This window comes from Bubalus bubalis, chromosome 18, assembly GCF_019923935.1.
Source record: "Bubalus bubalis isolate 160015118507 breed Murrah chromosome 18, NDDB_SH_1, whole genome shotgun sequence".
NCBI classification, from domain to species: domain Eukaryota; kingdom Metazoa; phylum Chordata; class Mammalia; order Artiodactyla; family Bovidae; genus Bubalus; species Bubalus bubalis.
In genome coordinates this window covers 44,177,034-44,198,515 of record NC_059174.1, presented here as the reverse complement: position 1 = coordinate 44,198,515, position 21,482 = coordinate 44,177,034, and the positions used below count along the sequence as shown (strand labels likewise).

The following is a 21,482-nucleotide window of genomic DNA, read 5'->3' as shown; positions in this document are numbered from 1 at the left end:
GGTGGAAGAATAAGGAAAAACAGTAAATTAAAAGTAGATTTTGAAATACTGATCACCAAAAGTTGTTCTAGAATGAGAAATTCAAAGATAATGGTTAAACAGGGATCAGCAAACCATGGCCTGTGGGGTGACAGTCTGGCTTTTTCTTTTAAATAAACTTCAGATATTGTGATTTTATTACAGTGGTATAATTTTTGATTTACAGCTCTTGGAGATATATTTCATGTACCATGCAATTCACCCATTAAAAGTATAAAGTGCCGTGATTTTTTAGTATATTTACAGAGTTGTAAAACCATCACTACAATTTAATATTTCCAATACCCCAAAATAAAACTGCATACACATTAGCAGTCACTCTCCATTCCTGCTCCATCATTTTTCCTGTTTCTAAGGTTTACCTATTCCAGATCTCTGCTCATTGAGTTCTGCAAATCTTCCAAATGTTGGCGTATTTCATTATACAAAAACAAAACAAAAAAGCCTCATAATGATTACTTCTACCACTAACCTATCAGTGAAGAGTCTTTTTTTTAAAAAAAAAATATTTGTTTGGCTGTGTCTGGTCTTTGTTGCTGCATGTGGGCTCAGTAGTTGTTTACACCAGCTTGTTTGCCCCATGGCATGTGGGATCTTAGCTCCCCTACCAGAGATGGAACCCGTGTCCCCTGGATTGGAAGGTGGATTCTTAACCACAGGACCATCAGGGAAGCCCCCAAGAAGAGTCTTAAGTAGTGTGAAATTGTCAAGCTCTTTGTGTCAGGTATAAGTTTTCCAAAATAATTTTTGTTGAAAGCTTGAATTTTTTTAATTGCCAACAAATGCTAAGTTGTTTTCCTTGAAGTAATAGGCTCACTTACAATAGTTCATTTAATTTTATTTTTAAACTTTACAATATTGTATTGGTTTTCGCCAAACATCAAAATGAATCCGCCACAGGTATACACGTGTTCCCCATCCTGAACCCTCCTCCCTCCTCCCTCCCCATACCATCCCTCTGGGTAGTCCCAGTGCACCAGCCCCAAGCATCGAGTATCGTGCATCGAACCTGGACTGGTGACTCGTTCCATATATGATATTATACGTATTTCAATGCCATTCTCCCAAATCATCCCACTAGATCATTTTAGAGGAAATGTGTGCCAGATACTCAAGACTGAATAGCCTCAGCTTGTCAATCATTCTTTTAAGTAAAAATGACATTCTTTCAAAAGAATGGCTATATCAGTTTACAACTCAAATTTTCACACAAGTGCTTTTCCTCATGACAACCATTGAACTTAAGTATGGGACAGAAGTGCCTCATGTATACTTCCCATTTCATCACATATTACACATTATATTAAAGTATTAAAAAGATGTATGTTGAAAAGCAAGATTTAATAAAGTTAATAATATTTACTGTTCATCAAGAACATTTTTATTGAAGCGGGCTTTTTCTCCCTTTCTCAACTTGAGGGCATGGCTGTGAAGAATACAGTGACTAATAGTTTAGTGCCACTGCTTTGATTTGTGTTAAGGCACCGACTCCTTCCAGTCGTATCTGCTCCCCCCAACCTGGGGGCTGAGAACCCTTATCCTAATGTCTTTTTTTTTTTTTTTAATTACTTATTTATCTGGCTTCACTAGGTCTTAGTTGCAGCATGTGAGATCTTCCATCTCGGATGTGGCATATGGGATCTTCAGTCGTATCATGCAAACTCTTAGTTGCAGCATACATGCAGCATACATCAGGATTTCTAGTTCCCTGACCAGGGATCAAACCTGGCCCACCTGCACTGGGAGCTCAGAATCTTGGCCACTGAACGACCAGGGAAGTTCCTCTAACTTCCTTTAAAAAAAAAAATACTTCTTTTAAAAAATTTGTTTATTGGGCTGTGCTGGGTCTTTCGGAGAAGGCAATGGCAAGCCACCCCAGTACTCTTGCCTAGAAAATCCCATGGATGGAGGAGCTTGGTAGGCTGCAGTCCATGGGGTTGCTACTAGTCAGACATGACTGAGTGACTTCACTTTCACTTTTCACTTTCACGCATTGGGAGAAGGAAATGGTAACCCACTCCAGTGTTCTTGCTGGAGAATCCCAGGGACGGGGGAGCCTGGTGGGCTGCCGTCTGCGGGGTCGCACAGAGTCGGACACAACTGAAACAACTTAGCAGCAGCAGCAGCAGTAGCTGGGTCTTTGTTGATGTTTGAAGGGTTTTCTCTAGTTGCAGTGAGTGGGCTTCTTGTTGCGGTGTCTTCTCTTGTTGTAGAGGCTTCTCTTGTTGCGGAGCATGGGCTCTAGGCACACGGGCTTCAGTAGATGTGGTGAATGGGCCCAGTAGTTGTGGCTAGAGGGCTCTAGAGTGCAGGCTTAGTAGTTGTGCACGGGCTTAGTTGCTCTGTGATATGTGGTATCCTCCCATCCTAGAGATTGAACTGGTGTCCCCTGCATTGCAAGGCAGATTCTTAACCACTGGACCACCAGGTAAACCCCTCTCCCTAATTTCTAATATGTAGTTTTTGAGCTTCATGTAAATGGAATCATAGAGTCTGTACTTTTTTGTGCCCAGCTTCTTCACTCAGCATTGTGTTAGTAAGATTCACATGTGTGTGTGTTGTTGTAGTTTGTTTATTCTCATTGCAATTTTATATTTTCTGTGTATATATATTTTATTTTCTATTATAGATAGACATTTGGGTTATGACCTTTTTTTTTTTTTGGTTTTTTGCTTGTGTAAGTTGTGCTGCTGTGAATATTGAACTTGTCTTTTGATGAAATTTTGTACATGTTCCTGTTGGCATTTACTAGGAGTAGAATTTCTAGGCTGTGTTGATCTTTAGAATAAAACAGCCAGTGTTTTACGAGCAAAATGGGCTTATTAATATTTGGAAATAGTAGAGGAATTGCAATTCAGGATGCACAAGCTGTGGCAAAACCATAGGCGAGTCTGGCAAAAGGAGAGGAATGTTACTTTCTAGAGAATAAGGAAGTTGGAGGGGGCTGTTTTGAAAGAAAGTCCATTGGAGGAAAGAGAGTGTTCAGGGTGATGATGGTTTCTTTTGGCTGAATAGTTTTTCAGCCTGAGGCTGTTGCTGGACAAGGAGAACTCTTTCTTTTTTGGAGTAAGGAAAGTAATAATCTTCCTGTTGGAGATCCAAGTTACATCTCTTCCTGTTTGGGATCTGCAGACAGTAATGAGGGATAGTGTGGGAGATCTTCCCCCTTCATGACTTCTGCCTTCTTTTTATTTATTTATTTATCTTTTGGCTGTTCTGCATGGCATACAGGATCCTAGTTTCCCCACCAGGGATTAAACCTGCTCTCCCTATATTGGCAGTGTAGAGTCTTAACCACTGGACCACCAGAGATGTCCCCTAGCTTCATTTTAAATGGGGTTTTCCTTTTACTTTTCAGTCATAGAATATGTGTATATTCAGGTTAAGCAACTACTGATAACATAGAAATCAACAGATTTTCTATGATTGTTTTGAAATAATGAAATTATTGAATTAATGAAACCACTTTGATTTATAATCATCCCCCAGTATTCATGGGGGATTGGTTCCAGGACCCCCTGCTGCTGCTAAGTCACTTCAGTCGTGTCCGCCTCTGTGCAACCCCAGAGATGGCAGCCCACCAGGCTCCCCTGTCCCTGGGATTCTCTAGGCAAGAACACTGGAGTGGGTTGCCATTTCCTTCTCCAATGCATGAAAGTGAAAAGTGAAAGTGAAGTCGCTCAGTCATATCCGACTCTTAGCGACCCCATGGACTGCAGCCTACCAGGCTCCTCCATCCATGGGATTTTCCAGGCAAGAGTACTGGAGTGGGGTGCCATTGCCTTCTCCGTCCAGGACCCCCTACTGATACTCAAATCCGTACTACTGAAGTCCCTTATATAAAATGATGTAATATTTGCATATAACCTATATTCATCCTCCTGTGTACTTTAAATCATCTCTAGATTACTTAAAATACCTAATATAGTATATATACCATGTGGTGTGGTGTTTAGTCACTAAGTCGTGTCTGAGTCTTTGTGACCCAATGGACTGTAGCCTGCTAGGCTCCTCTGGCCATGGGATTCTCCAGGTAAGAATACTGGAGTGAGTTGCCATTCCCTTCTCCAGGGGATCTTCCTGACCTAGGGATTGAACCTGTGTCTCCTGCTTGGCAGGTGGGTTCTTTACCCCGAGCCACCAGGGAAGGCCCAAATACTATGTAAATAGTTGTAAATACAATGTAAATCCTGTGTAACTAGTACTAACATGCAGCAGGTTCACGTTTTGCTTCTTGGAATATTCTGGAATTTTTTATTTGTTCTTGAATATTTTCAGTCTGTAGTTGATTGAATCTGTGGATTTGGAACCCATGGACATAGAAGGCTGACTGTATATATACAAGATAAAAGATGTAAACATTTTGCTAGATTGGAGAGGCAGTTTGGAGCTATACTGTTCAGGGCCTGAATGCCATGTGAAGGTAAGGTAGGCTGTGTAGTACAATGAAGAGGCTAGGTGACTCTTGAACCCACTACTTACATTCTGTGTTACCTTGGCTAAGTCACTTCACATTCCTTTTTTTTTTAATATATTAAAAAAATTTTATTTATATATGGCTGCACTGGGTCCTCATTGCTGATCACAGGCTTTCTCTAGTTGTGGTGAATGGGAGCCACTCTTTGTTGTGGGGCATGGACTTCTCATGGTGGTGGCTTCTCTTGTTGTAGAGCACAGCCTCTAGGGGGCATGGGCTTCAGTAGTTGCAGCATGTAGGCTCAGTAGGTGCTGTGGGTTCAGGCTTAGTTGCCCCAGATCTTAGTTCCCCAACCAGGATCCAACCCGGGCCCCCTGCCTTGGGAGTGCAGAGACTTAGCCACTGGGCCACCAGGGAGGGCCCTGTGACTTGTCTTCTTTAGCTTTATCATGAAGTAGAGCTTGAAGGTTGGAGTTGGAAATGGCAACCCACTCCAGTATTCTTGCCTAGAAAATTCCATGAACAGAGGAGCCTGGCGGGCTACAGTCCGTGGGGTCACAAAGAGTCGGACATGACTTTGCAACTACACAGCAACAGCAGCAGAGCTTGAAGGTGTCAGACTGTGATGTGGTTATTTGTGATCTCTTCCAATTAAATAAGGTATTTGCAGCAGTGAACATTCTGGAAATGTTCATCCAGAAACTGTTTTTTTGGGGATAACTGTTCTCAAAGCTTGAGTGAATAAAAAGGAAAGCTCCCTACAGAGAGGCCAAGTAGATTAGTGACAGCTTCCTCTCATCCTTCTGTCTCATTCCATGTCAGAATAATTTTCCTAAAATACCACATTGATCATGGGAAAGCCCTGCATTAAACCGTTAAGTGGCTCTCATTGCCTATAAATTTCAGACTTCTCATCCTGGCATTAATGGTCTTTACTTGAATTGGTCTCATTATTTTGTGAGCTTTTTTCCTGATTACCTTCTAAACCATATTCTCTTCTTAGCAAAACAAGTTTCCTTGAGCTTTCATGATGTTTTCAGTCTTTGTACTTTTATAAATCCTACTTGTTCTTCAAGGGCTAATTAAAACTCATTCCCTGTCTTTCTTAAAGTTTTTTCTTTGAAGTTCAGCTTCAGGTATGCTTCCTGTGAATTTCCATAGCAAGTAATTTGTTTATATTTAATATGGCAACTAATCTTATGCCACTCTATCATGATATTTTATATTAATGTTATTTATATCTTTTTCTCTTTGCTTACCTCTTCATTTTTTCTTTTTTACTCCAGCCAATTTGTGAATTCCTTAAACCATATCCCTGCTATCTAGTTACTATTTTTAAAAAATCAATTTACTTTTTCTGTGTAATTATATCAAGCTAATGATTTGTAAGTAACAGACCCATAATAAGATTATGTGTATGTGTTAATATAACAGTAGAAATAAAGATAAGTAAAACTATATGCCAGAAAACATGAAAGATATCTTACAAAACTAGATTTTCATAAGAAATGAGAAGTAAATATTCCTGGAGCCAGACGTGGTGTGATGATGCATAGAATAGAGGATGCCATGTATTCTGGAAGACCAGTCTTATTGGAAGACAGTCACATTGGGTGGATTCTTAATCCAGCCAGGAGTCTCAAAAGTGTATTACTTTATAACACCCCACATGACTGCAAGTCCTAAGCATGCTGTAGATTTTAAGACTGTTGGATAAGTCTTTTGCCCCAGAAATATTTCATTATTCATTTATTTATTTCATTTTTATTGCCACCTGCTATGTTTCAGATACTGCTGTAGGTGTTGGTGATTCAGCAGTGAAGAAGATGGACAAAGTCCCCACTTTGTTGGAACACATGTTCTAGAGGATGTGTTCAAAATGAGGGGGAAAGAAAGAGACAGACAATATATAAAATACTTTTGGAAGTGTTACTGAGTCAAACTGGGGTCTGCTTGCCTGTGCACAGTGAAGCCAATTAAATGACACTGGGTTGTGATGAAGGAAAGTGCAGCATCTACTGTAAAGGCTCTCATACAAGGAGAATGGGTGGCATGTGCTTTAAATCCCAAGCTGCCCAAAGGGTTTTAGCAAAGCATTTGTAAAGGCCAGGTAAATGGGGAGTGGTCCCAGGGTGTAGGATCAGCTTGTGTACAGTTCTCTGATTGGTTGATGGTGAGGAAACAAAATGGGGTCACAGGGGTTAACATTATCAATCCTTAGGTGCCAGTATGTCTGGAGGTTTATAATCATCAAATAGTTAATTTCTTCCAATTGATGATGGTCTTAGTATCTGTAAAACAACCCAGTCAGTGTGCGTCAGATACTATGATCTAGGTACTTCAGAAAGATGCTATAGCAGAGGATATAGGGGAGGAGTCTGTCCCAGGAAGGCCTCACAGGGTCCTTCTTGGTTATAGAAGCAAAAACTAGGGTGATTGAATAGTAACTGGGTGGGGTGGAATAGGGAGTGGCTATGGGTCTACTTTAGGGATAGGGTGATCAACTGCTTTTGTCAAATGTTGTGAAGGGAAGAGCCACCTGAATTTAGAGCCAAGAAGACTTGGAGTCTATTCAGCTCTGCCAGCGTGACCTCAGGTAATATGCTCAGTATCTATGAGCTTTAGTGCCTCATATGTAGCATGAAGATATTGATAATTGCCTTACAATATTGTGAAAATTAAATGAGCTGATGCATATGAAGGGATTCTTTTTTTTTTTTTTTTCTGTTCTGCTTCTTGTTGGATCTTAGTTCTTCAACCAGGGATCGAACCCAGGTCCTCAGCAGTGAGAGCTCAGTCCTAACTACTGGCAAGCATGAGTGCTAAGTCACTTCAGTCATGTCCAACTCTTTGCCACCCCATGGACTGTAGCCTGCCCGGCTCCTCTGAACATGGGATTCTCCAGGCAAGAATATTGGAGTGGGTTGCCATGCTGTCCTCCAGAGGATCTTCTCAACCCAAGGATTGAACCCACATCTCCTGCATTGTAGGTGGATTCTTTACTGCTGGGCCACTGAAGAAGCCCCATTAACCACTGGATTGTTAGGGAATTCCCTGAAAGGAAATGTATGTTAACTAAAAAGAGCTATAGAAGTACGATGTTATTTCATTTCTCTGTTGACTATGTGAATTTCACGCAGAAATGATGGTTGTTGACCAACCCTTTGGTGGGACTTTGAAACAGAGACCTGGGCTTCTGGACCACTGGTGTTCTCAGGAGAGTGCAGGGTATGTGCTCCTGAGAAGGTGGCTGCCTGCCTGGCTGCAGGAAAACAGAGGTCAAGGCTAGGGGGGACTGCTACAGTAGGAACAGAGTAGCCACCAACTCTTTATTTACTCTCTGCATTCTGCACTGGATCCTTGTGGGAACCATACTGGTTTTAATAAAAATCCTTTTTACCTTGTGGATCTTTTTCTTCTCTCATATACTAAATAAGTATAGCTGTCAAGAGGTCATGATCTCGAACTTGTTTTGGGCAAACTAAGTAGTAAGAAAAATATGTACAGATGTTTAGACTGTTTGGAATTTATAAACAAAATTAAACTGTAACAATTCATAGAATTTCTGTTTTGATTCCTAATTATTTTTGATGTTAAAAGATGACAACAGTGTGACTGCCATTTGTGTCCTAAAAAGGCAGGCAAGTGCTGCCATCTAGTTTTATATGTTTGATTGTTGTTGTTCAGTTGCTCAGTTGTGTTCGACTCTTTGTGACCCCATGGACTGCAGCAGGCCAGGCTTCCCTGTCCTTCACCATCTCCCAGAGCTTGTTCAAACTCATGTCCATTGAGTCGGTGATCCCATCCGACCATCTTGTCCTCTCTCTCCTGCCTTCAGTCTTTCCCAGCATCAGGGTCTTTTCTCATGAATCAGCTCTTTGCATCAGGTGGCCAAAGTATTGGTGCTTCAGCTTCAGCATCAGTCCTTTCAGTGAATATTCAGGGTTGTTTTCCTTTAGGATTGACTGGTTTGATCTCCTTGCAGTCCAAAGGACTATTATCTTTGCTGACATTTGAGATGAAGTTGCTGGAGAAACTTTGAAATACTAAACAGAGTTTTATATATAAGGACCAAGCTGATTTTTCATTTGCAGCTTGTTGGAGTTGATTTAGCACTATTTTAATTATGAGACATATTTAATATCTTTTGTATGACCTTTTTTCATGGCTGCAGTCACCATCTGCAGTGATTTTGGAGCCCCCAAAAATAAAGTCTGACACTGTCTCTACTGTTTCCCCATCTATTTCCCATGAAGTGTTGGGACCAGATGCCGTGATCTTCATTTTCTGAATGTTGAGTTTTAAGCAAACTTTTTCACTCTCCTCTTTCACCTTCATTAGGAGGCTTTTTAGTTCCTCTTCATTTTCTGCCATAAGGGTGGTGTCATCTGCATATCTGAGGTTACTGATATTTCTCACAGCAATCTTGATTCTAGCTTGTGCTTCTTCCAGCCCAGCGCTTATCATGATGTACTCTGCATATAAGTTAAATAAGCAGGGTGACAATATACAGCCTTGATGTACTCCTTTTCCGATTCGGAAACAGTCTGTTGTTCCATGTCCAGTTCTAACTGTTACTTCCTGACCTGCATACAAATTTCTCAAGAGGCAGGTCAGGTGCAGATGGTGACTGCAGCCATGAAGTTAAAAGACACTTACTCCTTGGAAGAAAAGTTATGACCAACCTAGACAGCATATTGAAAAGCAGAGACATTACTTTGCCAACAAAGGTCCGTCTAGTCAAGGCTATGGTTTTTCCTGTGGTCATGTATGGATGTGAGAGTTGGACTGTGAAGAAAGCTGAGCGCCAAAGAATTGATGCTTTTGAACTGTGGTGTTGGAGAAGACTCTTGAGAGTCTCTTGGACTGCAAGGAGATCCAACCAGTCCATTCTGAAGGAGATCAGCCCTGGGATTTCTTTGGAAGGAATGATGCTAAAGCTGAAAGTCCAGTACTTTGGCCACCTCATGCGAAGAGTTGACTCATTGGAAAAGACTCTGATGCTGGGAGGGATTGGGGGCAGGAGGAGAAGGGGACGACAGAGGATGAGATGGCTGGATGGCATCACTGACTCGATGGACGTGAGTCCGAGTGAACTCCAGGAGTTGGTGATGGACAGAGAGGGCTGGCGTGCTGCAATTCATGGGGTCGCAAAGAGTTGGACATGACTGAGTGACTGAACTGAACTGAACTGTATGACCTTTTTACTAAAACTATCCTAGAACACAAGAAGAGTTTTTTTTATTAATAGGATGGAAAGGTACTGTAGCTGACTGAAGGACAAAGTTGTCTGTGAAGTTCACTGCTTTGGCCATGGTGGTGTGCAGACGACTCTGAACATTGTTAATTTTTCAGCATTTATTCATTTTTAAAAAACTTCAAAAAATTTATTTATTTACTTATTGGTTGTGCTTGGTCCTTGTTGCTGCAAGTGAGCTTTCCGCACTTGCAGTGAGCAGGGTCTGCTCTTCATTGCAGTGCACAGGCTTCTTAGTAGTGTAGTGGCTTCTTGTGTTATGGAGCACAGGCTCTAGGCACGCAGGCTTCAGTAGTTGCATCATGTGGGCTCAGTAGTTGTGGCTCCTGGGCCCTAGAGCCCTAGAGCCCTTGTTGTGGGCCTTGTTACCCTGAGGCATGTGGAATCTTCCCCAACCAGGGGAATCATCGAATCCATGTCCCTTGCATTGACAGGTGGATTCCCATCCACTGTACCACCAGGCAAGTCCAATTTTTCGGTATTTAAAAATTATTTTTAGTTGTGGGCTGAGAGTGGAAAGTGAAGTTTTGGAATAGATTAAATTTTGATCAGGGGCAAGCTTTTGTATGACTTTCTAAGTCTCCTGTGTGGCCTGCAAGCTCTGCTGGTGGTTTTCCCACTCATCTGCCTCACCATGTGTGACTTTCTTTTCCACACTGTCCTGTTCTTAGTTCCTGGATGATACCATCTCCTTCTTCTTCTAACTAGGTTCATGGCAGTTCTTTCACCAGGAAGTTTTTTGTCTCTGCTCCTATTAACTTGTTAATTTTTAGAAATTAAAAGATGCACAGCAAAAAAGAAAGCAATCATCCCCGTTCCTTCCACTTAGGACAACACTGCTGCTAATATCTTGCATGTTTGCTTTAAATCTTTTTTTTTTTTTAAGAAAAATCACCCTCAGTTTGTGCAATATTGTGATTGTAAGAAGTATATATTTTGTCATTCAGATGATCAAATGGTGTCTGTGGTTCCTGGCTCACAGCTCCCAAACCCTTGGAGTGTCCTAGGTGGTGAGAATTTGAAGGTATTTCTTATATTAATTAACTGATTTTTGGAGAGCCCTAGGATGAAGGTTGGTTACTAGGAGAACCAACCTGGTGATTAGAGGGTTGGAACTTTTAGTCCCACCCTCCAACCCCCTCTGCTATGCCTTCCTGCTAGCATTGAGGATTATATCTATATAAGAATTCAACAGAGAAATGGCAGAAAGACCCTTACTACTGTCAAGGGATTGCTGATGATTATGATAAAGAGGAACTAGTTTGCCTGCTCTGGTACTGCAATTGAACAGCCAGAATATGGAGGAGTAATTCAGCTACAGGGTGACCAGCACAAGAACACATGCCAGTTCTTCATAGAGACTGGCTAGCATGACCAGATGAAAGTTCATGGGTTTTAAATGCTTTGGGTTTACTGAAGCTTAAATGAGGATTTTGTTTTTGCAATGAGTAGAATTTCCTTTCTGTCCCTTGTCACAAGTTTAAAAACCTCACAGCTTGTATAATGTAACCATTTGGGGTCTGCTTTTGACTTGATCTAGTGTAACTCTTTCATGCAATAAACTGAAAAGAGCCCCCCTCCAAAAAAAAAAAAAAAAAAAAAAAAAAAAGAGAAAAGGAGAATGGCTGGAAAAAGAGGCGAGAGGAAAGAAACTGGAGGATGAGTCAGTAGCTAAAGATCATTGATCTAAGCAATCATACTTATGTAATGAAACTTTCGTAAAAATCCAAGAGGATGGAGTTCGGAGAGCTTTTGGGTTGGCTGACATGTGGAGATTTGGAGAGAGAGGCACTCCTGGAGCGAGTATAAGTTCTGTGCTCCTTTCTCCCCATTTGGCCTGATGCTTCTCTTCCATCTGGCTCTTCCTGAGTTACATATTTTTATAGTAAACTGGTAATCTAGTAAGTAAAATATTTCTTTGAGTTCTGTGAGCTGCTCTAGGACATTAATCCAACCTAAGGCAGGGGTCATTGGAACTCTAGTCTATAGCTGGTTGGTCAGAAACCAGGTGATAACTTGTGCTTGTGACTGGCATCTGAAGTAAGGCAAGGAGACAGAGTGCTGTTTGAGCCCTTAACTTGTGGATCTGGTGCTGTCTCCAGGCAGAGAGCATCAGAATTGAGTTGATTTGTAGGCCATTTTGCTGGTATCCTGGGAATTGGTGCTGTGGGGGAATCTTTGCTCTACCCCACCACCTGTACTGTTGCCGGAAGGGGGAGCCCTTCCAGGGCCCCAAAGTGGGCTCCTGTCTAACACTTTTAAATGAATTATCCGAGGGGACACACATGCTGACAAAGCAAAAAAGGGTATTTTATTGGAAAGGGTACCCGGGTGAAGAGTAGTAGGGTAAGGGAACCCAGGAGAACTGCTGTGCCATGTGGCATGCAGTCTTGGGTTTTGTGGTGATGGGATTAGTTTCCTGGTTCTTTGGCCAATCATTCTGACACAGAGTCCTTCCTGGTGGCACATGCATTGCTTAGCAAAGATGGAAGCCAGCAAGAAGGATTCTGGGAGGTGATCGAACATGTGGTGTCTTCTTTTGACCTTTCCTGAACTCTTCTGGTGGGTGGTGGCCTATTAGTTCTGTGTTCCTTACCGGGACCTCCTGCTGTAAACCAGCTCATGCAAATGGTTACTCTGGTGCCTGGCCAGGGTGGGCGGTTTCGGTCAGTGTGCTTCCCCTAACAGTACCACAATGAAAACTGGGATCCAGAGCCCTTTTAGTTTGATAACAGTGATATTGTTTATTCTAAAGAGTTCAAATAATGCATTAAAAAAAAAACCCATCCTAAATCCCACCACCTGGAAATAACATTAAATGGACATCATAACAGCATACACACAGAGCTATCACACATTCTTTGTTGTAGCACACATTTCTGTGTGGTCTTCTGGCTTTTTTTTTCTAGTGGCATAATATTTTTTAAAATTTTCAAAATATTTATATATTTGTTTGGCTGCACCTAGTCTTAGTTGCAGCATGTGGGATCTTTAGTTGTGTCATACAGACTCTTAGCTGTGGCCTGTGGGCTCTAGTTCCTGAACCAGAAATCGAACCTAGGACCCCTGTGTCGGAAGCATGGAGCCTTAGCCACTAGACCACCAGGGAAGTCCCCATCTTCTGGCTTTGAATGCTGCCATGGGGCATTCAGCATTCATCTGAATGCTGAGGCCATCTAGATTCTGCTACCTGGTACCTGAAAAAATCCTTATGATGGAAGTTTGGTGGCTTTGATAGGAAATTGAGCTTTCTGTATCCAATTTCTTGTCATGTAGTGTGGACAAAATTTGTTGCTTGCCATTCTAGTAAACAGCGAGTGTTGCCTACTGTCAACTGCTGTAGCCACCCTGATGATATGTCCTGAGGGGAATTCAGGATGGTGAAACCAGACATCTTCCCCAATGCAGAAAAGCACTAAAATCATTAACATGAGATGTCTGTTTTCTGTGTGTTTACCAGTAATCTTTTGATGTTCTTTTGATTTTTTTTTTTTTTTAGCAAAATCTCCTATACACACATACTTCTCTTACCTCTTTAGGACAGTTTCTTGGCACTATCTGAGAAGCTGATTCCTGGGCTAGAGTCCTCAGTAATAGCCTCTGAGTAAAATATAATTCTCAACTTTCAGATTGACAGTGATATGACCTTTCAGTTTCCAGACTTCCCCCTCTCCCCAATTCAGGGAATCAAGATTGCTGGGAGAAATATCAACAACCTCAGATATACAGATAATACCACCCTAATGGCAGAAAGTGAAGAGGAGCTAAAGAGCCTCTTGATGAGGCTGGGAGAGGAGAGTGAAATAGATGGCTTAAAACTCAACATTCAAAAAACTAAGATCATGGCATCTGGTCCCATCACTTCATGGCAAGTAGAAGGGGGGAAAGTGGAAACAATGACAGATTTTCTCTTCTTGGGCTCCAAAATCACTGCAGATGGTGACTGCAGCCATGAAATTAAAAAATGCTTGCTCCTTGGAAGAAAAGCTATGACAAGCCTAGGCAGCATGTTAAAAAGCAGAGACATCACTTTGCTGACAAAGGTTCATATAGTCAAATCTATGGTTTTTCCAGTAGTCATGTATGGATTTGAGAGTTGGACCATAAAGGAGCCTGAGCACTGAAGAATCGATGCTTTCAAATTGTGGAGCTGGAGAAGACTCTTGAGAGTCCTTTGGACAGCAAGATCAAACCAGTCAATCCTGAAGGAAATCCGTCCTGAATATTCATTGGAAGGTCTGATGCTGAAGCTGAAGTGCCAATACTTTGGCCACCTGATGCAAAGAGCTGACTCATTGGAAAAGACCCTGATGCTGGGAAAGATTGAGGGCAGAGGAGAAGAGTGAGACAGAGGATGAGATGGTTGGTTGGTATCACTGACTCAGTGGACAAGAGCAAACTCCAGGAGATAGTGAAGGACAGGGAAGCCTGGCATGCTGCAGTCCACGGGGTCACAAAGAGTCGGACCCAACTTAGCAACTGAACAAAAATTCAGGGAAATTATCTTGTGTTTCATCTTTGAAAATTTCTGTTCTACTTGTTGGGTTTTTCACTATAGGCACACCAATCATTGTAATACAGAATCATCTTCACCTGACCTGCATAGCAATGTTTCCCTCCAGTTGCTTTAATTTTTTTGACTTTTGAATCTTTGTTCACTGCCATTTCTGTAACCCCCTTTTCCCCATCTGTCTTTAATTTAATCATCAGCTGTGGTAGAGTCTGTTTCTTGCCATTTCCAACATGCTGATTTGTTTTGTAATGTTTTGATCCTCAGTTTCATTAAGTCTGCAGTCTTCCTTTTCATACCATTTTGTTGTTTTCCATCTTGTCCTTGAGTTTTATTGAATTCATGTTCTCTTTGACTTGTTATCATGAAAAGTCACTGTAGGGAAGTGTTCCTCTGTTTTTTGAGTTAATTATCTTCAGGGTTAGTTTTGTGTGCTAAGTTCTTGGGAGGTGTTTGCATAGTGCATGCTTTTTCCCTTGAACCTGCTCATTCTTGGGTGGCTCTGCATGTATGTTAACCTCCCTGTCTGCTCAGTGAGGTGCTTCAGTGGGGTGACTTCTTGGCAGTCTTTCTATAATACCTGGGAAATTTATTTTCCTTCAGGAGCCACCGAGTGAGGACTGGATATTTTTCTGTGTTATCCATTTCTCTGTGCCTTGAAGTAGTGGCAGATGAGGGTGGTGTGGAAATGTGAGTTGGAGGGATTGCTCAGTTAAACAAGGTCGGCTGCACAATTTCTGAGGCCCAGTGCAAAAGAAGATATGATGCATAGGTCAATGGAACAGAATAGATAACCCAGAAGTAGATCTCACAGATATACCCAGCTTAATATTGACAAAGTGCAAAGACAATTCAATGGAGGAAGCATAGCTTTGTAACAAGCAGTGTTGGAATAATTGGACATCCGTAGACAAAAAAAATTAATCTTGACCTATAACTCAAAATATAAGATACAAGAACTATAAATCTTTTATGAAAAAAACCAAAGGGGAAAATCTTCATAGTCTAGAACTATGCAAAGTGTTCTTAGCCTTGATATCAAAAGCATGATCCACAGCAGGAAAAACTGATAAATTGGATCTCATCAGAATTAAAAACATCTGCTTTTCTAAAGCCAATGTGAATAGGATAAAAAAACAAATTACAGACTGGGGAGAAAATATTTTCCAACTATATATCCAACAAAGAACTAGTATTTGTAATACATAAAGAACCTTCTAAACTGAACTTTAAAGAAGAAATCTCTGTTATTTTTTGTAACTATATGTAAGTTTATAATTACCTCAAAATAAAAAAGTTAATTAAAGAAACCCCACATCTTCAGAATATCCTTTTTTCTGGCCCTCCAGATTAATATTCTTGTTGAACTCTGAGCTTTTCCTTTGGAACATTTGTCATGATTTTGTTATTAGTTGAGTGGTTGTTAGTTTAATGTCCATCTCACCTACTATGCTGCAGGTTTTCTCCTACTGTATCTTCAGTGCTTAAACAATGCCCAATAAATATTTATTGAATGTGTTACATCGAAGAGCCAATATTGACTCCATGTTGGATCTGATTCTTTGACTTTTAACATTTGCTTTTCATTCCTTTTGCTATTATAATTATACGTAATGGCATGCCTCAGGGAACCCTGACCCTCTGCCTGAATGTTAAACCAAAATACCTTTGCTCGGGACCTTGTCCCCCTGTGGATGCCTACAGGAAGGAAGAAATTAACAGATCTCCTCTGGTCATTCCAGAAGATATTTGTAAGATTAATGGCCTTTTTTACTTTACTTCTTCACCTCCCCTCTCCCCTTCTATAAACGAACTGGACATCCAAACCCTGATAAGATGGTTATTTTGAGACATTAGTCTGCTATCTTCTCTATCAGCTGGCTTTCTAAATAAAGTCATATTCTTGCTTCAACATCTCGTCTCTTGGTTAATTGGTTGTTACGTGGTGAGCAGAGTGAGCTTGACTTGGTAACAAATTTGTATAAAAGTTAGTACCTTGAAGAATTATTGAAGTGTTTGAAATTTATATTTGGTAAATACTTTCAATCCATGCCTCCCCCACTTTAAAAAATTTTAAATTTATTTTTAGCTGTGCTGGGTCTTCATCGCTGCATGTGGTCTTTCTCTAGTTGCAGTGCATGGGCTTCTCATTGTGGTGGCTTCCCTTGTTGCAGAGCACAGGCTGGCTCTAGGGTGTGTGGGTTTCAGAAGTTGTGGCACATGGGCTCAGTAGTTGCAGTTCCTGGGCTCTGGAGCACAGGCACAGTAGTTGTGTTGCACAGGCTTAGTTGTTGTGTGGCATGTGGGATCTTCCTGGACTGGGGATGAAACCGGTGTCCCCTCCATTGGCAGGCAGATTCCTAACCACTGGACTACCAGTCCACTTTCTTTTTTTGAAAAAATGAGCACCTCATCCTCTTCCCAGGATGCCCCTCATGCTTTGATCCCCTTGGCTGAGCCTCGCATCATCAGCAGCCTCTGTACAACATCTGCTGTTTCTCCAGACTCCAAGTTGGACAGCTGCAGAGAATATCTGCCCCCTTGGCCTCCTCAGGGCTGAGTTTACCAGTAATTAGTCTCATTATTCTGTGTTGGAATTTCAGAAAGACAGCATGGTGGTGTTATTATTCAGTGAATAACAGCATTTAAATTGATCCAATGCTCAGTGAAAATGACATTTCTAGGTCTGTTTATAAACAACCTGTTCAAACATTTTGACTTATTACTAAAAGCAATTCAAGTGCCTTCAAATTCTCAAATGACAAATTATTTTCAGAAAATATATGGAGGGGAATCCCTGTGATGGGTAAGACCTTGTAACATAATGATTTGACAGGAAAAGTTAGTTTTAGAATTCTGTGTGAATTTCAAGCAGTGTTTGCATGAGAAAGAAGGGATGGTTTGGGAGGTTACAGGTGGCCAGCATTCCTGTTTGCTGTTTTGAACCAATCTGGTTGTCGAAGAAATCAGTATGCTTCTCTTAGGCAGGCTGACTTTGCACAGCATTGTTATTATTATTTAGTATTTATTTTATTTGACCATGTCATGTCTTCTTAGTTGCGGCACATAGGATCTTCACTGTGGCAAGTGAAATCTTTAGTAGCGGCATGTGGGATCCAGTTCCCTGACCAGAGATCAAATACAGGTCCCCTGCACTGGGAGCATGGAGTCTTGGCCACTTGAACTCTAGGGAAGTCCCTTGCACAGCATTATTGAAGAATATATATATATATATATATATATATATATATATATATATATTTGTATATCTTGAGAATATAAAACATTATATTAAGACAAGACAACAGAAAAATCCCACTTTATGATTACAGAAATATTAATCAATGCAGGGGACCTAGAAAATAGTAAAATAACAAATCCCCCAAAATATTTACACCAAGAGATAATCACTCTTTTAAATTTAAAATGTTGAACTAATTTTAGTCTTTGAGAAAAGTTGCAAATATAGTTGTGATAGGAAAATGGTCCCCCAAAGATATCCATGCCCTAATCTCAGATGCCTCTGAATATATTATGTTGGATGGCAAGGAGACTTTGCGGATGTAGTTAAGGTTGCAAATAAAATAGGGAGACTAGCCTGGAATATCCAGGTGGGTTCAATCTAATCACATGAGCCTTTAACAGAAGAAAATTTTTTCTGGCTGAAGTCAGAGAGATTCAAAGCATGAGGACTCAACACACTTCTGCTAACTGTAAGATTCAGAGGGCCAAGGGCAGGGACTAGAAAGAAGTCTATAGGAGATAAGGATGGCCCCCAGCTGACAACCAGCTAGGAAGTGCAACCTTCTTCCTGTAACTTGGAGGAATTGAATCCTGTCAACAGCCTGAGTGAGTTTGCAAAAGGATCCTGTGTCCCATATGAGAAACCAGTCTCTATGGATACCTTGATTTTGAGCTGGTAAGACCCTCAGCAGAGAATCTAACCATAAATGCCAGACTTCTGACGTATGGAACTGTGAAATAATAACTGGGTATTGTTTTAAGCAGCTAAATGTGTGATTATTTGTTATGTAGCAGCAGAAAATTAATACAACAGTACTAAGAGGTTCTGTATAGCTTTCCCTCAGCTTCCCCTAATGTTAATGTTTTCCTTGCCATTATACAGTGATCAAAACCAGAACATCAATAAATGGATGGATAAGGAAGCTGTGGTACATATTAATGTATGCAATAGAACACTACTCAGCCATAAAAAGGATTAAATAATGCCATTGGCAGCAAATGGATGCAACTAGAGATTATCATACTGAGTGAAGTAAGACAGAAAGAGGAAGCAAGTACTATGTGATCTCACTTATATGTGAAACCTAAAATAAAACAGGAATGAACAGAAACAGACTCACAGACATAGAGAATAGACTTGTGGTGACCAAGGGAGAGGGATGGTGGGGTAGTTTGGGGTTCAGTTCAGTTCAGTTCAGTCGCTCAGTCGTGTCCCACTCTTTGCGACCCCATGAATCGCAGCACACCAGGACTCCTTGTCCATCACCGACTCCCAGAGTTCACTCAGACTCACGTCCATCGAGTCAGTGATGCCATCCAGCCATCTCATCCTCTGTTGTCCCCTTCTCCTCCTGCCCCCAATCCCTCCCAGCATCAGAGTCTTTTCCAATGAGTCAACTCTTCGCATGAGGTGGCCAAAATACTGGACTTTCAGCTTTAGCATCATTCCTTCCAAAGAAATCCCAGGGCTGATCTCCTTCAGAATGGACTGGTTTGATCTCCTTGCAGTCCAAGGGACTCTCAAGAGTCTTCTCCAACACCACAGTTCAAAAGCATCAATTCTTCGGCGCTCAGCCTTCTTCACAGTCCAACTCTCACATCCATACATGACCACAGGAAAAACCATAGCCTTGACTAGACGGACCTTTGTTGGCAAAGTAATGTCTCTGCTTTTTAATATGCTGTCTAGGTTGGGCATAACTTTCCTTCCAAGGAGTAAGCGTCTTTTAATTTCATGGATGCAGTCACCATCTGCCGTGATTTTGGAGCCCCCAAAAATAAAGTCTGACACTGTCTCCACTGTTTCCCCATCTATTTCCCATGAAGTGATGGGACCAGATGCCATGATCTTCATTTTCTGAATGTTGAGCTTTAAGCCAACTTTTTCACTCTCCTCTTTCACCTTCATCAAGAGGCTTTTTAGTTCCTCTTCACTTTCTGCCATAAGGGTGGTGTCATCTGCATATCTGAGGTTATTGATATTTCTCCTGGCAATCTTGATTCCAGCTTGTGCTTCTTCCAGCCCAGCGTTTCTCATGATGTACTCTGCATATAAGGTAAATAAGCAGGGTGACAATATACAGCCTTGACATACTCCTTTTCCTATTTGGAACCAGTCTGTTGTTCCATGTTCAGTTCTAACTGTTGCTTCCTCAGCTGCATACACATTTCTCAAGAGGCAGGTCAGGTGGTCTGGCATTTGCATCTCTTTCAGAATTTTCCACAGTTTATTGTGCCGATGCAAACTATTATATATAGGATGGATAAACAACAAGGTCCTGCTGTACAGCACAGGGAACTGTGTTTATAGTGATAAAACATAGTGGAAAAGATATTTAAAAATATATATGTGTATAACTGAATTAAAAAAATATATATATCAGCAAACAAAAGGCTGGGTCCATATGGCTTCACAGCTGAATTCTACCAAAAATTTAGAGAAGAGCTAACACCTATCCTACTCAAACTCCTCCAGAAAATTGCAGAGGAAGGTAAACTTCCAAACTCATTCTATGAGGCCACCATCACCCTAATACCAAAACCTGACAAAGATGCCACAAAAAAAGAAAACTACAGGCCAATATCACTGATGAACATAGATGCAAAAATCCTTAACAAAATTCTAGCAATCAGAATCCAACAACATATTAAAAAGATCATACACCATGACCAAGTGGGCTTTATCCCAGGGATGCAAGGATTTTTCAATATCCGCAAATTAATCAATGTAATACACCACATTAACAAATTGAAAAATAAAAGCCATATGATTATCTCAATAGATGCAGAGAAAGCCTTTGACAAAATTCAACATCCATTTATGATAAAAACTCCCCAACAAACAGGAATAGAAGGAACATACCTCAACATAATAAAAGCTATATATGACAAACCCACAGCAAACATCCTCAATGGTGAAAAATTGAAAGCATTTCCCCTAAAGTCAGGAATAAGACAAGGGTTCCCATTTTCACCACTACTATTCAACATAGTTCTGGAAGTTTTGGCCACAGCAATAAGAGCAGAAAAAGAAATAAAAGGAATCCAAATTGGAAAAGAAGAAGTAAAACTCTCACTGTTTGTGATCCTCTACATAGAAAACCCTCAAGACTCCACCAGAAAATTACTAGAGCTAATCAATGAATATAATAAAGTTGCAGGATATAAAATCAACACACAGAAATCCTTTGCATTCCTATACACTAATAATGAGAAAATAGAGAAATTAAGGAAACAATTCCATTCATCATCGCAACGAAAAGAATAAAATACTTAGGAATATATCTACCTAAAGAAACTAAAGACCTATATATAGAAAACTATAAAACACTGGTGAAAGAAATCGAAGAGGACACTAATAGATGGAGAAATATACCATGTTCATGGATCGGAAGAATCAATATAGTGAAAATGAATATACTACCCAAAGCAATCTATAGATTCAATGCAATCCCACAGTATTCTTCACAGAGCTAGAACAAATAATTTCACAATTTGTATGGAAATACAAAAAACCACGAATAGCCAAAGCATTCTTGAGAAAGAAGAATGGAACTGGAGAAATCAACCTGCCTGACTTCAGGCTCTACTACAAAGCCACAGTCATCAGGACAGTATGGTACTGGCACAAAGACAGAAATATAGATCAATGGAACAAAATAGAAAACCCTGCGATAAACCCATGCACCTATGGACACCTTATCTTTGACAAAGGAGACAAGAATATACAATGGAGAAAAGACAATCTCTTTAACAAGTGGTGTTGGGAAAACTGGTCAACCACTTGTAAAAGAATGAAACTAGAACACTTTCTAACACCATACACAAAAATAAACTCAAAGTGGATTAAAGATCTAAACGTAAGACCAGAAACTATAAAACTCTTAGAGGAGAACATAGGCAAAACACTCTCTGACATAAATCACAGCAGGATCCTCTATGACCCACTTCCCAGAATATTGGAAATAAAAGCAAAAATAAACAAATGGGACCTAATTAAAATTAAAAGCTTCTGC

The 21,482-nt window shown here is 40.7% G+C and overlaps 1 long non-coding RNA gene across 2 annotated transcripts in view; it reads left to right on the top strand.

The window, feature by feature from the left end:
• Positions 1 to 21,482, top strand: part of LOC112580276 — a 234,944-nt gene that overhangs the window by 2,463 nt on the left and 210,999 nt on the right. Inside the window, exons 2-3 of one of the 2 annotated variants that reach the window (XR_003104605.3) lie at positions 6,245 to 7,052; positions 7,207 to 7,860. The exons of the other annotated variant lie outside the window; for it this stretch is intronic. This is a non-coding gene — a long non-coding RNA (uncharacterized LOC112580276). Of the gene's footprint in view, positions 1 to 6,244; positions 7,053 to 7,206; positions 7,861 to 21,482 lie in introns of those variants that run through there. 2 annotated transcript variants of the gene reach the window in all.